The 22814-nt window shown below is 44.8% G+C and overlaps 1 pseudogene; it reads right to left on the minus strand.

Annotated features, from left to right (window-relative positions):
- Positions 1-20710: 20710 nt before the first annotated feature.
- On the minus strand, positions 20711-21187 carry LOC103218134 (centrosomal protein of 19 kDa pseudogene; annotated as a pseudogene).
- Positions 21188-22814: the final 1627 nt, after the last annotated feature.

The following is a 22814-nucleotide window of genomic DNA, read 5'->3' on the forward strand; positions in this document are numbered from 1 at the left end:
TTTCAAAATGTTGACCCATAGGATTTTAATATTATTCAGTTATAAATATTTTACTATTTTAAGGATGTTTATCCCTAAAGTCAATCTTTATTTAGAAATATAATATTTAGTTTTCAGTCATATGGGACTTTCTAAGTTTTGTTTCTTAATTAAAAATTTATTCCATTATGGCATTTATTGTGGCTTCTTTTTGTCTAAAACATGGTCAATGTTTTCATGGATATTTTTATGTATTTGAAAAGAGTGTTTTCACTAGAGTTGGGGATAGCTTTCACGCTTAACAGTTGTGTTGTTCAGCTCCTCTGATTAATTTTGACTAATGCATTTCATTTGTTTCCAAATCTGTTTTGGTTTGTTGTAGTTGTTATTATAATTAAGCAATGTATATATACAATAAACAAATGAAATACAACTATCAACGTAGGTTTTCTATGAAATTGAAGATAAATCCTGTAGAAACACAAACTAAAGTGATTTGCTTAAAAACATATATGAAATTTAGTGGTGAAGTTTTAGTAAGATAATTGTAAAGGTTGGGGAAAAAAGCATAAAATCTGGAAAGATTCTGCACTTAGATTTCTTATGCATGTCCTTAAGAACTTACTTGGCTTTACAGAATACGAAATGATACATCATAAAGAATGCATTCTGGAGGCCGGGCGCGGTGGCTCAAGCAAGCCTGTAATCCCAGCACTTTGGGAGGCCGAGACGGGCGGATCACGAGGTCAGGAGATCGAGACCATCCTGGCTAACACGGTGAAACCCCGTCTCTACTAAAAATACAAAAAAAACCTAGCCGGGTGAGGTGGCGGGCGCCTGTAGTCCCAGCTACTCGGGAGGCTGAGGCAGGAGAATGGCGTAAACCTGGGAGGCGGAGCTTGCAGTGAGCTGAGATCCGGCCACTGCACTCCAGCCTGGGTGACAGAGCTAGACTCCGTCTCAAAAAAAAAAAAAAAAAAAAAAAAAAAGAATGCATTCTGGGTGCGGTTTATGCAAGAAAAATGACTCAGAATTCCAGGCAGAGCCAAAGCGTTGCGTTAAGATGTTGTCTATTTTAATTTATTATAGGTTTTAAATTAAAATAAAATATTTAATGTATTCATGTATTTTTTATGATTCTCTACTTTTGGTTTTTTGATTAACGAACCAAGTAATCATTCTCATTGTTCAGCTGAGAGGGCATGTACTGCATATGTGTGAATATCAGTCCATCTATAGAAAAGATTGATGGGATATATTCCAAAATGCTAGAATAATTCTAGCTCTATGAAAGAATTATAAATAGTTATAATATCTTCTTGTAGCTTTTGTCTATTTGACACTTTTATGGTAAATTTGTATTATTCTTGTGATCAGAGGGGTAATTTGTTTTTCTGGGTTTTTTTGTTTGTTTGTTTTTTGTTTTTTTTTTTTTTTGAGACAGGGTTTTACTCCTGTCACCTAAGCTGGAGCACAATGGTGCCATCTCAGCTCACTGTAACCTCTGGCTCCTGGGCTCAAGCGATCCTCCCACCTCAGCCTTCTGAGTAGCTGGAACTACAGGTGCTCACAACACCGTACCTAGTCAACTTTTGTATTTTTTATAGAGATGAGGTTTCTTCAGGTTGCCCAGGCTGGTCTCAAACTCCCAAGCTCAAATGATCCGCCCTCCTCGGCCTCCCAAAGTGCTGGGATTACAAGTATGAGCCCTGCCGGGGGGTGGGTGGGTAATTTTTTAAATAGAAGAAAAAAAGAAATAGCAATAGAATTAGAAGGAAGAACTGATAGATAAAAGCAGTAACAATGTCCAGCACTTAATAGATCTTTAAAGTACTTTTATTTGATCTTCACCAAAGCCTTTAGTATAGGTCAGTCCTAAAAATAAATTCTGAAAAGTTGAGGAACCAGACAAAGGTCCTCAAGCCTTGTTTTGGTTATCACTTACCCCATAGCAAACCACCTCAAAACTTAGTGGCTTCAAACAACAATTGATTATTATTTCTCAGGGCTCTGTGGATTGACTGGGCTCAGCTGCACAGCTCCCAGCTGGGTCTCTCATGAGGTTGCAGTGACGTGTTTGCTGGGGCTGGGTCATCTGAAGGCCCACTGGGCTGACCTTCAAGATGGCGCACTCACAAGTCTAGTGTTACCAGGGCAGTCCTAGAGAAAGAGCTGAAAAAGCTCATTATTTTCATAACCAGTCTTTTTCTAGTCTCTTTATCTATAGGTGCTCCTGCTTAAAGAACTCCAGCTGGCCTAGAACGCTGCAGGAACTTCTTAAACTTTTGCCAAATACCAGAGGAAGAAAAGGCCTGCAAGAAGCCAGTGCAAATCAGAACTGACAACCCCTTATTACCTTTAGATCATTAACATACCATGATGAGGCTAGGATCCCCAACCCTAAAAGGAAATCGCCGCCGTTTTCTGTTTGTGTGACATATGAAGGTGCGTGTTTACGACCTGCACCTGTGCGACGGGTTCCTCCCTGCACGTGTTTGCATACCTCCCTGCCCCACATCGAATGCCTTAAAATTCCCGGCTTCCTGCAGCCTGGGCAGAAGGAGCTCTCCCTCTCCATTCCTGGCCACAGAATAAAACTTGCTTGCCCTTTTTTTTTTTTTTAACAATTGGATGTTCTTTCTTTGTAACCAATACAAAGTAGGGAGAGAACTCAGTTTCCTGGTGACACTCGCAGCTGATACTGGCTGTGTCCTGGGAGCTCGGCTTGGGCCCCGGAGCAGAGTGCTTGCATGAGGTTCGCTCTTGGCATGGAGGCTGGGTTCTTAAGGATACCACCGAGAGTGAGCCTTCCGAGAGCCATGGGCAAAAGCTGTAGTGAGTCTTCTGCACTGTTCTCCAAACTTCCAGAGCACTCTTTCCGCCACGTTCGATTGGCCAGGCAGTCACTAAGACCAGCCTGGATTCAAGGGAAGGGGATTTAATCCCTCCTTTTGACAGGGCATGGCAACATCACAACACAGAAGAGCCTGTGGAATGAGATTTTGCTGGGGCCGTCTTTGGACAAGAGAATCTGCCCCAGTCGCATTGCTAAAGATTGCTGGGAATAGGATGATGCTGGTGTTCTTTTTACTGTAAAATACCACCTCTTAATGAGATTTACAGATACAAATTGTATCACAGTGTCTGACATGATATAGATCTGGTAATCATGTCATTAAAAATGAAGAGTATGTGAAGGCAGCTGCATTTTCTAGTGTAGCATCAAGACTGTTTTGTTGTTGTTGTTGTTGTTGTTGTTGTTGTTGAGACGGAGTCTCGCTCTGTCGCCCAGGCTGTAGTGCAGTGGCACGATCTCAGCTCACTGTAAGCTCCGCCTCCCGGGGGTCCCACCATTCTCCTACCTCAGTCTCCCAAGTACCTGGGACTACAGGCACCCACCCGCCACCGCGCCCGGCTGATTTTGTTTTGTATTTTTAGTAGAGATGGGGTTTCACCGTGTTCGCCAGGATGGTCTCAACCCCCTGACCTCGTGATCCACCCGCCTCTGCCTCCCAAAGTGCTGGGATTACAGGCGTGAGCCATAGCGCCCGGTCAAGACTGGTATTTTAAAAGTTCTAAAGCCAGGCTGGGTGCAGTGGCTCACGCCTGTATCCCAGCACTTTGGGAGGCTGAGGTGGGTGGATCACCTAAGGTCAGGAGTTTGAGACCAGCCTGGCCAACGTGGTGAAATCTCATCTCTACTAAAAATACAAAAATTAGCCAGGCAGGGCAACACATGCCTGTAATCCCAGCTACTTGGGAGGCTGAGACACGAGAATCACTTGAATCCAGGAGGGAGAGGTTGCAGTGAGCAGAGATCCCGCCACTGAACTCTAGCCTGCATGACAGAACAAAAGCTTGTCTCAAAAATAATAATAATAAATTTAAAAAAAAACCAAAAGTTCTAAAGCCAGTTGGAGTTTACTAACTGCTTCAAATATGCCTGTTATTTCTTCCGTTCCTATGGAGGGTGCAGGGGAAAAACAAAAACAAAACAAAACAAAAAAACCCCACAAAATATGCCTGTTACTTAACAAGGGCTCAGATGGGACTATTAATTCACAGTTCAATGCTTTTCTTAGAGTGGAAGTTGATATGTTTTGGTTGCTCATTGGTTATTGGATAAAGCTATTTTCCTAGGCATAAAAAGAAGACTTAGTAACTGCTTTCTTTATTAAAATTGTGAATTGCTCAAAGCAGCTTCCTGTCCTCCAGGAAATCTAAAGCAAAGCACTGAGAGATTTTATAGCCTCCTTCCTTTCCCCAGAGCCCACAAGAACTATTTTCTTCCCTTCTATCTCTTTTATTTTCCCAGACCGTAATTTCTGTGGAGAGAACCCAGTTCATCGCAAATTTCTGGAAGGCAGGGATGCCAGAGCGTGGCAACATCTTTCCAAGGGCCATCACTGGTGCTCAAGAAGTCGTGGGCCTCTGGCCACTGAGTACCTTTTACTTTAGAGACACATGGTTTCTGGGCATGGTGGTTCACACCTGTAATCTCAGAACTTTGGGAGGCCAAGGCAGGTGGATCACTTGAGCCCAGGGGTATGAGACCAGCCTGGGCATCATGGCAAAACCTTGTCTATACAAAAAGAATTAAAAAATTAGCCAGGTATGGTGGTGGGCACCTTTAGTCCCAGCTACTCAGGAGGCTGAGGCAGGAGGATCAAATGGGCCTGGGAGGTCAAGGCTGCAGTGAGCTGTGATGGCACCACTGCACTCCAGCCTGGGTAAACAGAGAGAGTCCTTAACACACACACACACACACACACACACACACACACACACACACACAGACATGGTCTATTTGTTTTTGTTCCTTCTGAGTCTTAATGAAAGGCCATTTTTAGTGAGCAAAGCAAGAATCGTTTTATAGATGATACCACTAATAAACATTACTAGTTATTTGTCATATTTGAAATGATGCTCAGTTCATTTTACTCATTACTGTTCATGACGATTACTGGATACTTGCTTTGCTAATTACTTTTATTAATTGCCATTAGAATTAGAAGTTTACTATGGCTAAAATTCAAACCACGCTTGACAAATAGTTGGGAGACTGCCTTTCCCCCCATTGATGGCTTTGCCAGAGCTGCAATCGTGGTGTCCTCAGCTGGCCTGCCAAGGGCAGCCTCTGTCCTTCCCTCTGACCAGCTCTGTCCTTCTGCACGTGATGAATCCATGGAAAGCTCAGAGAGGTGTAGGAATGAGCAGGAAGTGTCAGGAAGCAGGGTGGCCGTGACTGCTAGGAAATGGGGCTTAACAGGAGGAAGCGGCTGGCCTGAGCAGGTTTCCTTTTTGGTGGGGGAGGGAGGGAAGGATAAGAAACTGAGATCACAGCAGGAGCTGTGGGGAGCCAGCCAGAGGGGTCCTAGAAGGAGGGCAGAGACTACTGGTGGGAAATGATGATGCTACAGACTGGGCTTCCTGGGGCTCCAGGAGTGCAGCTATGCCTCCAGCACTGTCCTAGCAGTGTGGGGAGCTCAGAGTCAAGCCCAGGCTGCGGTTTGGGGGCTTCTTTCAGCAGCTGCTCTCTCTCGCTAATGTCCCTGTGGTCTGCAACTGCTTTTCCTGGTTTGCTTTGATTGACTTTTTTTTAGCGTGTTCCTTCCCTGGTTCTTGTATACCTCTGTTTGGTCTCTTTTCCCTCTTGTACCTCCTTCCTTTCTGATCTCTCAGAACAACTGCCATCAAAGATGCCTTTCTGTTGACATTTTTCTGGATGCAGTATATACCTATAGATCAAAAAAGATTGCAGCTCTTTTGAAAAAAGCAAGTGTGTTTCTTGCTTAAATAGCCCAGTGCCTGGACACATAACAATTTCTCTAGAAGTAGATTGCAAATGACTACATTGATTAGTTCCTATAAGCAGCTTAGCCCTGTGGTGCATAATGTTACTGGGATCTTATTGCTCTAGGGGGTTGACTTTGTAATTCATGACTTGTTTTTGCTGCAGGCTTTGCTGCTGGAATACAAATGAGGCCATATTGACATTTATGCCCAGACGCAAAGGTCGCCACCGACTCTTCTGAAATGGATCCAAACTTTTTCTGAATACTTTTTTGCTCAGGCATTCCCAAATAAGCCTAGAGGTGCTTGTACACATTCATGAATCAGTCCAGCATCTGAGCTGCCCCACAGGTGCCTGTTCCTCTCACTGGTAGAATAGACCATCCCCTTTGTATCTAGACTGTGAGGATTCCTCAAGAGAAGGAGGATATGGACTCAGGAGTATCCCACAGAAAAGCTACCTGGACCCCAAGTGTAGCATCTTACAATTCATCCTTGGATAAGCCCCTTCTGATTCACCCTTGGACAAGCCCCTTCCAATTCACACTTGAGTGAGACTCTTCCAATTCACCTTTGGACAGGCCCCTTCCAGTTCACCCTTGGACAAGCCTCCTTTCAATTAACACTTGGATGAGCCTCTTTCAATTCACACTTGGACAAGCCTCCTTCCAATTCACCCTTGGACAAGTCCTTTCCAATTCACATTTGGACAAGCCTCCTTCCAGTTCACACTTGAGTGAGTCTCTTCCAATTCACCTTGGACAAGCCCCTTCCAATTCACACTTAGGTGAGCCTCTTCCAATTCACCCTTGGACAAGCCTCTTCCAATTCACACTTGAACACACCTTCCTCCAATTCACACTTGGTAAGCTCTTTCGATTCGTCCTTGGACAAGCCCCTTCCAATTCACACTTGGACACACCACCTTCCAATTCACACTTGGGTGACCTCTTTCAATTTGTCCTTGGACAAGCCCCTTCCAGTTCACTCATGGGGAGCCTCTTCCAATTCACTCTTGGATAAACCTATTCCAATTCACCCTTGGACAGACCTCCTTCAATTCACTCTTGGAGATATTCTTTCAGTTTACACTTGGGCAGGCCTCTTTCACCAGACACAAATGACACCAGGGTTGCTGCATCCAAATGGTGTTCCTTATCACCACTCAGCTGACCCAGAGCCAGCCTTTAGATGGTGATGTGAACCTTCAGTGCTCATGGTTCCAGTCTCCCCCAATTCTTGAGGTGGATTTCCTCTCAGAATTCCAGGGTCCTTCCTTTCAATTTATAAAGAAAAGGAGGTTTAATGGACTCACAGTTCCACAGGATTGGGGAGGCCTCACAATCGTGGCGGAAGGCGAAGGAGGAGCAAAGGCATGTCTTACATGGTGGCAGACAAGAGAATGTATGCAGGGGAACTGCCCTTTATAAATCATCAGATCTTGTGAGACTTACTCACTATCACAAGAACAGCATGGGAAAAACCCACCCTCATGATTCAATTACTTCCCACCAGGGACTTCCCACAACACGTGGAGATTGTGGGAGCTATAATGCAAGATGTCATTTGGGTGGGGACACAGCCAAACCATATAAACTAACAATGTGGTACATATATTCTTAGATTCTTCAGCTGTTGAACCATCCTTACAATACTCAGATAAACCTCATTTGATTAAGATGTAATTTTTAAAATATCTTCTTAGATTAGGTTCACTAGTATTTTGTTAGGGTTGTTACAAGACTATTCAGAAATAAAATGGAGCTGTATATATTTTTCTTGTACTACCATACCCAATTTTGCAATAAAAGTTACACATGCATCAAAAAATTAATTTGGCAGCTTCCCATTTTCTAGAATAATTTATGGAAGATAGAAAGTATCTCTTCCTTCAAAGTTTGGTTACCTGTCAAACTGAACCTAGGGGTGATTTTCAGGAGAGGATGGTCTTTAATTTTCATTTAAGCTTTTACATTTTTGTGGTTTTGTTCAAGTTTTCTTTTTTTTTTTTCTGTGCCTATTTTCACATTCTCTATTTTTTTCTCGAAATTTATTTATTTTGTCCAGCTTTTACAATTTATCAGAGCATAGTTGTTCATGATATTCTATTTTTAAAAAATCTATAGCTTCCCATCTATCCCCTCTTTTTTTTCTTTTTTGAGACAGTTGCGCTCTGTCACGCAGGATGGAGTGCAGTGGTGTGATCTCAGCTCACTGCAACCTCAACCTCCCAGCTTCAAGTGATACTCCTGTCTCAGCCTCCTGAGTAGCTGGGACTACAGGCACACACCATCATGCTGGGCTAATTTTTTTTAATTTTTAGTGGAGATAGGGTTTCACCATATTGCCCAGGTTGGTCTGGAAACTCCTGATTTCAGGTGATCCACCCCACTCGGCCTCCCAGAATGCTGGGATTACAGTCATGAGCCACTGCGCCTGGCCTATTCATTCTCTGTGTTGTTTATTTGCATTTTCTATCTTTGATTTTTAATTTATCTTGCTAGGCTTTATCTAATTTTCTTTTTATGAAACCAACTTTTTTGTATGGTTAATCTTTTCTATTTTTTTCCGTGTTTTGTTGATTTCTGGCATTATTTTTATTATTTCACTCCTTCAGTGCTCATGGTTCCAGTCTCCCCCATTTCTTGAGGTGGATTTTCTCTCAGGATTTCAGAGTCCTTCGTTTCAATTCATCACATTAGAGATACTCCAACCCCTCAGGCATACTTTCGTATTTCTGAGCCTGAGGTAAAGGGAGATAGGGTCTTTGTCCCCTTTCTTTCTGAGGGTAATCTATCCTTCTGTACATAAAAATAACTGGAGCAACCCTGCAGGATCTGAGTCCCAAAACCGGATTGTGGAGGGAGACACAGGGTCCGACTCCACAAGGCAGTAGGCGAACACCGCACCTCGAGTCCATCTGCTTTGTTGCTTGAGGGTATGGATGATGTGTGGGATGGAGGTCCAGAGCTGTTCATCCCTGCAACCAGTGTTCACACACCCACCAGGGGACAAAAGGGCTCTAACCCCAAACGTCATGAGTGGTGTCCATGCTACCTTCCAGTAGGAGAAATGACATTCCTGGGGACAGAAGAAGATGGCACTGTCACCTGGTGTGCCCAGAATGTTTGACCTCCTGAGCAGCTTATATTTCAGCACCTCTCTCTATATAAGATAGGATTTTTTTTATGGCAATTATAAAATGAAACAAATAATAATAGTGGCCAGAAAAGAAACATTACCAGTGAAATTTTTTCTTTTATTGAATTTCATAAATATAATCGTACCAGTAAAAACACAAATGAATACAAATAAAGCAAACATCATAATACAAAAAAGGAAATAAGTCCTGCTTTTTTTCCCAAGAGTCTAAAAATCTACATCTTGGTTTCAACTTTGATGCCTTGGTAACAGTTTAGTGTAATATTTTGTGCAAATAATTGTCCAGTAACCAATAAGTGGATGTTAATCAAACTGAATCGTCTACAGAAGACATGGTTTAGGCAACTACTAAATCATTCCACTTTTGTAAATTTTCTTGATTTACTTTTGTTTTAAAACAATTGACAATAACTACAGAATGCACTTCATTTTCAAGATATCATTTAAATTCAACCAGTAGTGGACATATGAAGTAAACCAAATAAAAACATTACACCTCCAAAGTGGCACTGTCTGACTGCTCTAAATTGTGAACAAAAGTTAAAACTCCAAGTGGAGAGAGTGGGGTTTTGTTGTTGTTGTTGTTGTTGTTGTTTTTAAACACAGGGCCTTGCTCTGCCGCTCAGGCTGAAGTGCAATGGCATGATCAGCTCAGTGCAGCCTCAAACTCCTGGACTCAAGTAAGCCTTCCACTTCAGCCTCCTGAATAACTAGGATTACAGATGTATGCTACCACACCTGGCTAATTTTTAGAAAATTTTTTTATAGAGATTGGGGTCTCACGATATTGCCAAGGCTGGTCACAAACTTCTGGTCTCAAGCAATCCTCCCATCTTGGCCTCCCAAAGTGCTGGAATTGCAGGCACGAGCCCCCAGCGTTCTGGTTCTTGGTCTTTGCTTCTCCATGCTGCCACAACTGGTTGCAAATCCCCTGCTAGAGGGGTAATGCGTAGACTGCAGTGGGAGATCCAAACTGCACCCCACAGCCTTATCAAAGCCCATCCACATCAGTGGGAGTTCTCTGAATCACCTTCCACGCAGAACACAGCATTTAGTAAAGTGAGCGGTAATAAAGGTGCTCCGCTAAAGCTTACATGTATATTATTAAAACTGTGACCACAGCAGTTGTTTTTGACTGAGACCAAAATAGATAAATAAATAAATAATTAAAAAAAGATTCTTTTTCACGTGGGAATATTTTTATTATTGACATTGTTTAGAATTGCTGGCATATGGTGATAATAAAAAGCAGTTGGATTTTAGTTGGTTTTGTTTTTCTTGTTCAACATACTTCAGAAAATGCCCACACCCCTACTATCATCTGCACCCGGGCAGACCCACCCACTGCCTTGAGAATGTGGCTGCCTGCTTTGTAGAAACAAATAAATAGACAAATAAACAACATGAGCCCTGCCTGCGGGATCTGGTTATGGAGAAGGGTTCCTTCTTCGTGTCCTGCCTCAAGGAGGCCTGTTTTTTTTGTTTTGTTTTGTTTTGTTTTTTCTAAATATTGAGGTCTGAAAATCTCTGAACCTTCCAGGGATAATGCCACAGGCCATTGGCCCCAAAATGGTTGCTGTGGCTCCTGAAATCAACTTAGACATTCCTGTGACAGGTCATCAGAACAGGCTTCAGGATGGCTAGCTTGTGAGCTTTCTGCAGAGTTGCTGAAAGGCCTCATGTGACTAAACTGAATTATTCACCCCTCTCTCTCTCCCCAGGCCAGGTACCCACAGCTCCCGGAAGCCCAGTTCTCATCCACACCTCCACTGTCTTTCCAACACCCTGAAATCGTACATGAAAATCAGCCTAAATACAAGTAATCATTAATGGCATATTGAATTTCTTTGGGACTGAAGTTAACTATAAACTGGATTACACTGTTCTAATTTGGGAGATAGAAATAAACACTCAAGATGGAGCTTTCTTTAGTGAATCAAAATTATTATTTTTCAAAAATGGCCCGAGAGTCCTATGGTAAACAGAATAATAGCCCCCACCCGCAAAGACATCCACATCCTAATCCCCAGAACTTGTGAATACGGTACAGCGCCGAGCTGGATTTGGGGGGAAAAGTCCAGCACCAGTAGCTGAGACCCACCAGCAATGGGCAGGGTTGAGGCGGCCCCAGGAGCAGGGAGCCCAGACCCCAGAAACAGCTACATCCCGAGGGCCTCAACTGTGACTGGTGTCGCCAGGGGCTCTGGGTCCTTCTGGAGTCATAGCACAGTGGGTGAGCTGGGTGGAAGGGTCTCTTATCTAAGCCACCGTCTCGTCACTGACTCCACTGACTCCACTGACCAGTGTCCGGGCAGTGGAATCTTCTCATCCCCTGGCAGTCTGCAGAGTCCCCAGTGGCAGGGACAGAGAGGAAACTTGATCTACATGAAGTGTGAGTCCACGGTCGGTTCAGAGACTCTTTTGCCTTTCCAGGCTTAATATTTTATATTAAGAGATGGACTTGTGTCTGCTGCTCATCGCTGCTGTCACAAACTACCACAAACCTAATGGCTTACAACAATGGAAACTTAGCTCACCATGCTGAGGTCAGAAGCCTGACATGGGTCTTACAGGCTAGAATCAAGGTGTCGGCAGAGCTGCGTTCCTTCCCGGGACTCGAGGGACAATTTGTTCTTGCCTTTTCTGGCATCTACAGGCCACCTGCATTCTTTGTCTCATGGTCCCCTTCTCCATTTCAAAGTGTGTCCTCGCATTGCTCTCTCTGACTCTGACCTGCCTCTCTCTTATAAAAACCCTGTGATGGGCCTGGCACAGTGGCTCATGCCTATAATCCCAGCACTTTGGGAGGCCAAGGAGGGAAGATCACGAGGTCAGGAGATCGAGACCATCCTGGTCAATGTGGTGAAACCTCGTTTCTACTAAAATATAAAAAATTAGTCAGACGTGGTGACGCACGCCTGTAGTCCCAGCTACTCGGGAAGCTGAGGCAGAAGAATCACTTTAACTGGGGAGGCGGAGGTTGCAGTGAGCCAGGGTTACACCACTGCACTCCAGCCTGGGTGACAGAGCAAGACTCTGTCTCAAAAAAATAAAAAATAAAACCCTGTGATAACACTGGTCTCACTCGCCTATTCCAGGGTCACCTCCTCTTCTCGAGATCCTTAGCTGAATTACATCTGCAAAGTGCAAAACGTAAAGTCAGATGCTCAGAGATGAGATGTCGGGGATTAGGATGTGAACATTTTGGGGCTGGGCATGGTTATTCTGCCTGTCGCTGGACTCTCCTGCCATTTTTGAAAAATATTTTTAAATATTAGATTTGGTCAGTTCATTTTTCTGTCTTCTAAATTAGAACAATTTTTTCCAGTTTATGTTTAGCTTAAGTCCCAAAGAAATTCAAAATGAAACTAGTAATTGCTGGTTATTAGCCTAATTTATCATTTGGGACTTGGCTATACTTTTCATCAAACTAAAAGACGGTGGTGAATTAGTTAATAATTTTTACTTAAAATGTGTGTAGGTCTTTAAAAAGTGATTTGAGGCTGTTTTCAAACTTAAAATAGAATGAATAAAATTAAAACCCAAATGACTCAAAGAGACAAGCAGATTTTACCAGGCACCTCATCTACAGACTGGGAACATCACCTCAAGGCGGTTTGGTTGGTTGGTGCAGTTTCGGTTCAAAGATGAACCCATTATGCTTCCTGGTCGTGTTGTCTGGCAAACAAAAATACACACGAGGTTGGAAAGAAAATGGATACCCAGAACTGAGTTGGGGGAGGTGTCTCTATGTGAAGGCCTGGGTTAGGGGAGGTGTCTGTATATGGAGGCCTGAGTTGCGGGAGGCGTCTGTATGTGGAGGCCTGAGCTGGGGGAAGTATCTGTGTGCACAGACCTGGGTTGCGGGAGGTGTCTCTATGTGAAGGCCTGGGTTAGGGGAGGCATCTGTATGTGGAGACCTGAGTTGGAGGAGGTGTCTCTATGTGAAGGCCTGGGTTGGGGGAGGTATCTGTATGTGGAGACCTGGGTTGGGGGAGGTATCTGTATGTGGAGACCTGGGTTAGGGGAGGTATCTGTATGTGGAGACCTGGGTTGGGGGAGGTATCTGTATGTGAAGGCCTGGGTTGGGGGAGGTGTCTCTATGTGAAGGCCTGGGTTGGGGGAGGCGTCTATATGTGGAGACCTGGGTTGGGGGAGGCGTCTATATGTGGAGGCCTGGGTTGGGGGAGGTGTCTCTATGTGAAGGCCTGGGTTAGGGGAGGCGTCTGTATGTGGAGACCTGAGTTGGGGGAGGTGTCTCTATGTGAAGGCCTGAGTTAGGGGAGGTGTCTAGGTAGAGGCCTGAGCTGGGGGAAGTATCTGTGTGCACAGGCCTGGGTTGGGGGAGGCGTCTGTATGTGGAGACCTGAGTTGGGGGAGGTGTCTCTATGTGAAGGCCTGGGTTGGGGGAGGTGTCTACATGTGGAGACCTGAGTTGGGGGAGGTGTCTCTATGTGAAGGCCTGAGTTAGGGGAGGTGTCTATGTAGAGGCCTGAGCTGGGGGAAGTATCTGTGTGCACAGGCCTGGGTTGGGGGAGGTGTCTCTATGTGAAGGCCTGGGTTAGGGGAGGTGTCTATGTGGAGGCCTGAGCTGGGGGAAGTATCTGTGTGCACAGGCCTGGGTTGGGGGAGGTATCTGTATGTGAGGGCGCTGAGACCCAGGTTCCCTGCTAATGTGCTGTCAGCCTCCCATCCTGAGCCTGCCTACGTGAGGCCAGGCCTATCGGCAGATATGCCAACCTTGTCTTGTCTCATCTTCCTCCCCACTGCTCCCAACTCTAACCCCTTCTCCTCCTCTCAACGCCCTCCTGAAGGCTGTCTCAGGTCCCTCCTAGTAACACAGTCTCCCTCGACCCCTCTGAACCCACTCTTTTCTAATGTGACAAACCAGCATGCCACGTGATCCTGCCCACCTCGCCGGGACTGAACCTCCTAAACAGCTCCAGCACCTGCCCCACTCTCTCTATTAGAGACTTTTGTTCTTCCAGAGTTCCTGCCTGGGGTTGGAGACGGGGTGCGAGAGATCAGCCTGCTCCTGGCTAACTGCACATTCCAGATTCCTCCCCTTTGAGACCCATGCTGCCAGCCACCACCCGCACCCATGGGCAGCTCACACTGAAGCACAGAGTGGGAGCCTCACGCTGCAGGCCCTACCCTTCTGCCTCCCTCTGCCCATGCTGCTTGGCCCCAGCCTTGGCCCCAACCCTGTTGCTGCTCCCCATCCTGCCAGCCCAGGTCCTCACCCTTTGCTTGATTGCGGAGATTCACGGCCCCACAGCATCCCTGTCTTCGGTTGCCCAGCAGCTCGCATCACATTTCCCACACTGATGCTGAGTGGGGCTGCAGGAACTCAGCCCAGCACCACAGACCCCTGGTCACCAACTCCATATGTGGCTCAGGCCTCTCGGCAGCTTACACACCAGTGTCCACCCCTCCCCAAGTAGCTCCCACTGTTCCAGACCCCCCCTTCTCTCCCCATGCACAAACCCCACATCCCCTTCCCAGCTCTCCCTGAAGACCCCAATCCAACTTCACAGAGCAAACCAAGATGACAGAGGATCCTCTCCTTCCATCCTAAGAGGGCTTTGCATCTGGCCAAAAAGCTCAGCCTTCTCCTCTTCACAGTTAAGAGTCACCCAGGGCATTGTCCGTTGCCCGGAGTGGATAGAGAGGCCTGGGGATGCTGGAACGGGCAGAACCTTCTGGCGTCTTACACACAGGGGACTTTGAGAGGCCTCCAGGCCTGGAAATTACTCTCCGCAGCAGAAAGCCAGGGGGAATTAATTAACACTAGGATCAGGAGGAACTGGACGAAGAGCCTAAGTCACCCTTTATATGTTTTTTTGTTTTTCATTTAGTAGTTGTATTCTCAACACTTCACATGCCCAGAGATTGAAAGGGGGAATCGTTCTGCAAAGCACATTTGAGATAATGGTGGTCCTCTTCACCACCATTTCCTACTTCCCAGGGCCAGCTGCCTTCACCACGGCTGCAGATTCTCTTGGTATCTACCTGCAAGTCTGAGATCACACAGCACCTCCGGATGTAGCTATCCTGGTCCTTATCTAGCGACATCCCCACAGTGCCTTAGGACATGGCTCTGTTTTACCCCTTTGACTCCACAACGCACCTGAGCCCTGTCCTGCCTTCCACCTCCCAATTAGGTGATATGGTAACTTTAGTGAACTCAATAGTCAGTGCTTACATTAATCTAAGCTGGTAAATGCAATGCCCAGCTGTGATGGTTAGTTTTACACGTCCATGTGGCTAGGCACTAGTGCCCAGCTGTTAATTCAGATGTCAACCTGGGGGTTGCTGTGAAGGTGTTTTGTACAAATGGCTAATGTCTACAATCATTGACTTTAATCAAAGGAGAGGACCCTCAGCCATGTGAGTGGGCCCCATCCAATCAGTTGAAATATCTTAAGTAGAAAACTGAGGCTTCCTTGAGGATGAAGAAATTCTGCCTCCACACATCAGTGTCAGCTCTTGGCTGAGAGTTTCCAGCCTGCCAGCTGCCCTACAGATTTTAGACTTGTTAACCCCACAATTACATCAGCCCATTCCTTGAAATAAATCTTTTTGTTATGCATACGTACATACCTATGTATGTGTATGTATGCGTGTGTGTGTGTGTGTGTGTGTGTGTGTATGGCTAACATGTCCCACAGATTTGGTTTCCCTGGAGAACCCTGATTAATATATCAGTTAATCCTGGAGTATATAAGCTTTCTACATCCTCCTGGTTTTCTAGGAGTTAATGATGGTCTTGGTTTTTATTTGCCTAGTTTCCAACGTAATTAACAGTGATTTATCCCCAGATGTCCCACCTAGTGCTCTCTACACTTAAGTCTCTTTCTGGGGTGCTATGGAAGCCTCTCAGCCTTGCAGGAAGGTCTGGGCCTTGCAGGGTTGGCCTCCCAGGACCCTGGAGGATTCGCAGGGTCTCACTGCCTTGTGGGACCACCCTCCGCACTCCTGGATTCTGCGCCCTCTCTTACCTGCTTTATTCCCTCAATTCAGTGGAGCACATCTTCATTGGTGTTCAGAGGCAATTGGAAATGTGTTTCTCTCTCTTCAGACTGAGGGCTATAGAATTCTGGGCTGGAAATCACCTTTCCTCAGAGTCTCGAAGACACTGTTCTATTGTCCCAGCATTGCTCTTACCAAGTCCAAAGTGCATTCTGGACCCTTTGTCCGAAGCTACCCCCGCCCTTTCTGAAAGTTGGAAGGTGTTATTTTTGTCCACGGTGTTGGGAAATTTCAAGGCAAAGTGTCCTTGGAAGACTATTTGCATCCGCTGTGCTGTGCACTGGGTGGTCCCTGCCCTTTGGGAACCCACGTACTTCAGTTCTGGACTTCCCTCTTGCCTTCCTTTGTCTTATCTTCTTCTTTTGTTTTTTTATTCTTGTTTTTTTTTTAATTGACACATAATAATTACACATATGTATGGGGTACATGTGATATTTTGATACATGCCTACAATGTGTAATGATCAAATCAAGTTAGCTGGAATATCCATTGCCTCAAACATTTATCCTTTCTTTGTGCTGGGAGCTTTTTAGATCCTCTTTTCTAGCTACTTTGAAACATATAATAAGATATTGTTAACTATCGTCACCCTCCTGCACTATGGAGTGCTGGAACTTGTTCCTCCTTCTCTCTAACTACATTTTCATACCCATTCACCACATTCACCAGCCTCTTTTCTGGAACTCCCATTATTTGGATGTGAGTCCTGAACTGGTTTTAGAATTATCTTTTCTCTCCTGACTTCCATCTCTTTCCTTTCTTCTTTGATCTGGAAAATCGTTTAAACTTTAGTTTCAAAATGTTTATCAAGTGTTACATATCTTTCTTCTTCTTCTTCTTCTTCTTCTTCTTCTTCTTCTTCTTCTTCTTCTTCTTCTTCTTCTTCTTCTTCTTCTTCTTCTTCTTCTCCTCCTCCTCCTCCTCCTCCTCCTCCTCCTCCTCCTCCTTCTCCTTCTCCTTCTTCTTCTTCTAAATTTCAGAAGCCTTGTTATTCCCTTACATTACTTTTTAAAAAGCATTATATTTTTGCTCTTTAGGACTTGCTGGGATTTTGATAGTTTTTTGTTTTTTGTGTTTTAAGTTTTTGTCTCCTTGTACGTTCTAAAAAGTCGGTGGGCAGCTCCACGTGGGAAGATCGATCTTGATAAAAGTACACTTGCTAACGCCTGTAATCCGGCACTTTGGGAGGCTGAGGCGGGTGGATCACTTGAGGTCAGGAGTTTGAGACTAGCCTGGCCAACATGGTGAAGCCCCGTCTCTACTAAAACTACAAAAATTAGCCAGGCATGGTGGCAGGCACCTGTAATCCCAGCTACTCAGGAGGCTGAGGCAGGACAATTGCTTGAACCCAGGAGGTGGAGGTTGCAGTGAGCCCTGATCACACCACTGCACTCCAGCCTGGGTGACAAGAGTAAGACTCCATCTCAAAAAAAAAAAAAAAAAAGGGTGCATTTGCTCTAGGGGTTCTGCATGAACTGTTCAATTTGGGGAATTTCTTTCTTATGTTGCTTCAGATTCCTAGACTCCAGCAAACTCATTCTTAGAAGCTCAAAGGCTGAGGTTCTGGGAGCCCCCTGGCAGAAGCAGGTTGGATGTCTTTTTTTCCCCTGGGTGCCTTCAGAACAGTGTTTCTGGCCCAGAGGTACTGTTTCCCCCACACCAGAGCCTGTCTGTTTTCCCCTCCGGGGGCTCCTCCAGTCTTTTTCAGGATGGAGGTGAGGTCATCTGGTTGATGGGCAGGGTAAGGAGATCTGGGAGTCTCTGTACTTTTAATCTACTTTCAACTGTTCCTCCAGTGTTTAGCCCACCCTTACCCCCTTCCAGAGTGCTGGATGCCACCAACCCCTGAGCTTCCTGGCTCTCTAGGGTTCAAATTCAGCTGCTAAGTTAGGATTCCCTGTTCTTTTTTGGGATAGTTCAGTTGCAATTGGTCCTGCCACTCTTTGGCTTGCAAATCTTTTTTGCTATCATCTTGTCTTCTATTTGCCCTTGGAAATGTATGACTAAAGAATAAAACAAATGACACAGGTGAAAACCTCTGCTGTATTTTAGTGGGGTCTCAGGAGGAAACGGGGAGAATGCTTGTGTGCAGTGCTTTGTCTTTCACAGGCAGCTTCCCTCACCTGCCCTCTGTGCATTCAGCAGCCACCGTTTCTGAAACTGACACCTGGAGGATAGCTTTCATAAGGACAGTCTTCCTGGCCGGGGAGATCTCCAGATTGGGAGTCATTCCGGATATGAGGAACTCTCGTTCCACTTTTGGATGCTAACAGCTGGTGACTAGGAGTAAGAGCTGCTTCATGTGGTAAGTAATGATCCTGAGGTTCTGAACTGGGGCTGGTAGAGAGCCCCTCTCTGCTCCTGGAAGAGTTTGGGTCTCCTGCAATCTTTACGGCTAATATCCAATGCTTTTGTTGCACTCTTCAGTAAGAATGTGCCTCTCCAGGGGTCTAACGGGCTCAGTCTCATCCCTCAAAGTGAGGTTCTTCATATTAATGAAAACTGATCCCTTTCTGACTTCACATGCTAGGCGCTGTGAGCATTCCAAGCACAGCAGATTAACCTCTACATGGCTGTGCTCAGGGTGATCTGGGCATAGGCTGACTGGCTCCATCCCTGCTTCCTGGTCCAGCCTGGGAGTGATGGAGTTCCCCCAGGGCCCTTGTCTCTGCCCCTGGTGTTGCATCTACACTGAGCCTGAAGCATTCCATTCAGAGAGGGCAAAGGCGATCTTGTCTGGCCTCGGCTTGACTTCGTTGTAATGGGTGGAACTACAGCTCCAAAGGGACATGTTGTTTCTTGGAAAACCATTTGGTTTTTTTTTCAAATCATGGACCTGACTGATCGAGGAGAGTTTAATTTCACTGACCGGCTGGCTGATGCTACCGACAACTTGGCTTTTAGTGTTTTCTGTGTCATCTATATAGGTAAAGAGAGATGTAAAGAATGAAGCCTGAAGGACATGAATTTCCTAATTTTTATTTTAAAAGCTATTTAGAGTTTTTAAAAGCTCAGTTATGGAAATATAATTTACTTAGAATAAAATTCACCAATTTTAAAAATTATTTTTACAGTTTTATTCAATGAATATTAATTTTCTTATAGAAAACATAGAATTTCTAGCAATTAAACAATATTATAGTAACAATAGATGTATGAAATCACAGATAACCTTGCTAAACAAAGATCTTCTCTTGTAGATCCAAAGTCATGAGTAGGCCTAAACCGGCAGTACCTATTGTTCATTTATGGTAGGAGGATTTCCCATGTTATAAACAAACATGTTATTTCTGGGAGGAGGTTCAGGGCTTCAGAATGTCTTCAGTGTATATTTCCTGATACCCAAGGGGCGGAATTCCCCTTCTGTCCATCAAGTAGCAGCTACTTGCAGCTGCAGGGCATTTTGCAGAGGCTTCTCCAGAGTTAAATACACAAAAAGATAATTCCCTGGTAGCCAAATATGGCCCCTGTATTAGCCCATTCTCACGCTGCTATGAAGACATAGCTGAGACTGTGTAATTTATAAAGGAAAGAGATTTAGTTGACTCACAGTTCCACATGGGTGGGGAGGCCTCAGGAAACTTACAATCATGGCAGAAGGGGAAGAAAACATGTCCTTCTTCACATAGCAGCAGCAAGGAGAAGTGCCGAGCAAAGGTGGAAAAAGCCCCTTATAAAACCATCAGATCTTGTGAGAACTCACTCACTATCATGAGAATAGCGTAAGGGTAAACACCCCCATGATTTAATTACCTCCCACCGGGTCCCTCCCACGATGTGTGAGAATTATGGGAACTACAATTCAAAATGAGATTGGGTGGGGACACAGTCAAACCAGATCACCCCCACACCCCAATCTTGTCAAACTATAATTTACTTACTGCTATATATATGTGTGTGTGTGTGTGTGTATATAAGATATATATAAATATATCTTATTTCTTATCTCTTTATTATCTCTCCTCCCCTTCTTTTCAGTTGCTGTTCTCTAGAATCCTACACAAGCTTCTACCCAAATACTACCATTTCAAGGGCCAGTAAAGTCCTTCATTAAAGGACAAAGTCTTCCTTTGCTTTTCTACTCTACAGTCATCTAGGCTCTGACCTTCTTTGGTCATTATCAAGTATCTGGCTCTAATCTTTTGGTTGCCCAATACTGCTGATTAGCTTTTCACAAGTTTTGATATCCTCCAATTAGATGATAAGCTACTTAAAGGCGTGTGCAGTGGCTCGTGCCTTTAATTCTAGCACTTTGGGAGGCCGAGGTGGACAGATAGCTTGAGTCCAGAAGTTTGAGACAAACCTGGGTAACAAGGCAAAACCCCATCTCTACAAAAAAACAAACAACAACAACAAAATTAGCCGGGTATGGTGGTGCACGCCTGTAGTCCCAGCTACTTAGGGGGCTGAGGTGGGAGGATTTCTTGGGCCCAGGAAGTGGGGGTTGCAGTGAGCTGAGATCTCACCACTGCATTCTAACCTGGGCAACAGAGAAAAACCCTGTCTCAAAAAAGTAAAAAAAAAAAAAAAAAATGTATTCCATTTTTCCTATTTTTCTCCTGCACCTACATAGTAGATGCTCTAAATGTCCTGGTTTTGAAAAGTAACATAGTCAATCCACTTATGACTCAACATATACATTTTAGTGTTCTCTAAAGATTTTTCTAGAACCAATGCATGTTATTTATATAAACATGAATATTCTGCTAGCCCAATAAATCTTTTAGGTGTTTCGTATCAGAACTCATGAGCTGACTGTGTCCCAGCTACAGGACTGCAGATGTTCATCCTGTGGGATTTTGACCTCAATGTCATAAACAAAATTTGGATCATTCTTCTCATTTTTCTCAAAAAGTTCATCCATGATGCTCTTCCTTTTGGCAAGCTCCTTGTTATCCGGTAAGTTCAGGTCTTTTTCAGGATCAATGGGTGTTTCTGGTCGAATTTGTCCGATCGTTTCTGCCAAACTCTGCCCCGACAAGTAACCTCATAAAATACTGGAAAGCTTCTCTAGATGCCTCAGGAATCCTTGTTATGGGTAACTCTCGTGTCGTGGGTTATTCTTTAACTGTTCAGCCACTTGGGTGCAACCTGAAAGCTTTGAAAACTTTTAAACTGGGAGAATGTGCGAGTGAATTCTCCCCTTGATCTCATTCTCGTAGATGAAGACACTAGCTGGAGGCTAGAATCAGATCCCATACTTCCTGGCAGTGCACCTCATTCCCACACACACTTCAGAGGATATCGGAGGAAATCTGATGAAAATGCATAAGTTGCATAATGACTTCCTGCCTTGGAAAACTACAGAAAGGGCATCTTCTTCTGCAGACCAACATCTATACTGCCAGGAAGGGCCTGCTCCCACCCAACAGCAATGCAAAGAGGAGCACCTAAGTCAACTTTGAGGCTGGGCAGAGCCTGGTACTGCAGGAAGAGGCAATGGCCACAGTCCTACTGACGTGGCCGGGTGAACTCCCCAGAAGTAGAGGTGGGGCCAGCACAGGGCACCATATGCTGGCTCCCATGATGGCATGTGGGGATTCAGAGTCCTGAAGGGCACTGGTTGAGCTGTTTCCACAGCAACACCCAGGGCTCACCAAAATTCACCCGTTCTAAGTGTACAGCTCAATGAGTTTTGTGAGTATACAGTACACAGTCACGCAACCACCACTTTCTATATTCAAGAAATAGAACGTGTCCATTCTTGGAAAAAGCCCCTTGTGCCTCTTAGCGGTCCTCCCTTCCCCTCTGCCCCCAGGCAGCCACCACTCTGCTTTCCATCTCTATAGCTTTGCCTCCCCTGGAGAAGTGAAATCACACAATTAGACACTCTTCCACTTAGCAAAGTACTGCTGTGTATCAGAATTGTGTTTCTTTTCACCTCTGGGTAATATTCCATTAATGGTTATACCATCATTTGTTTTTCTGCTCCTCAGTTGATAGACATTTGTGTGGTTTCCCATCTCCGGCTATCCTGAAGGAAGCTGCTACAAACATTTTGCATACGATTCTCTGTGTGTTCATTTCCTTTCATTTCTCTTGGATAAATACCTAGGAATGGGCTTGCTGGGTCATGTGTCAGTGCATGTTAAACTTTATAAGCAAATGCATAACTGTAAAAGTTATATAGAGGACACATGGCTATGCACATTTGAATCAAATCAAATAAAAATTTAAAGTCACTTCCTCAGTTGCAGTTGCCACAGGTCAGGTGCTACTCACTAGCCACATGCAAATATATGTAGGAGAGCACAGCATGGAATATTTCCATCATTCCGGAAACTTCCATTAGACAGCACTGGTACATAATTTAATACACTGGGTTTCAGAACAGAAACACTTGTATTGATTTGGGCAAAGGATATTTCAAAAAGCCATGGATAGCCTTTCTCACTATTGTCTATATGAACAATAAGACCCTTGCCAAGTCTAGTTAAAAGAGGAAGCATCCCATCTTGTGTTAGCTCTGTGGAAAAAAATATTAGGAGCAGTCCAAGGACCAAAGCATCTGACAGCCTGAAGAAGTGATTCTTCATCCCATCGCAGCTGGCTGTCCATGTGGGGAAACCACCCACAGAGACCCAACTTCCTCCAGACCTTGGCAAATTCCTGTCGACAGCTCTAAGACCCAAGGACTCCATAGAATGGAGAGGGGGCTCTGCTCATGGCTGGGAAAATGCCAGGGGCCCCATGACAGGTGACATAATGAAATGATTGGAATCATTATCTCAGAAATAAGCTTTCTCCATTGCTTCTCAGATGGTGTCTTCATTCATCACTGATAAGAAAGGGCACGGAGCCCACCGGAGAGAGTGCAAGTCGCCCATCCATCTTCACACTTTCAAGGG

Source organism: Chlorocebus sabaeus, chromosome 10, assembly GCF_047675955.1.
Source record: "Chlorocebus sabaeus isolate Y175 chromosome 10, mChlSab1.0.hap1, whole genome shotgun sequence".
NCBI classification, from domain to species: domain Eukaryota; kingdom Metazoa; phylum Chordata; class Mammalia; order Primates; family Cercopithecidae; genus Chlorocebus; species Chlorocebus sabaeus.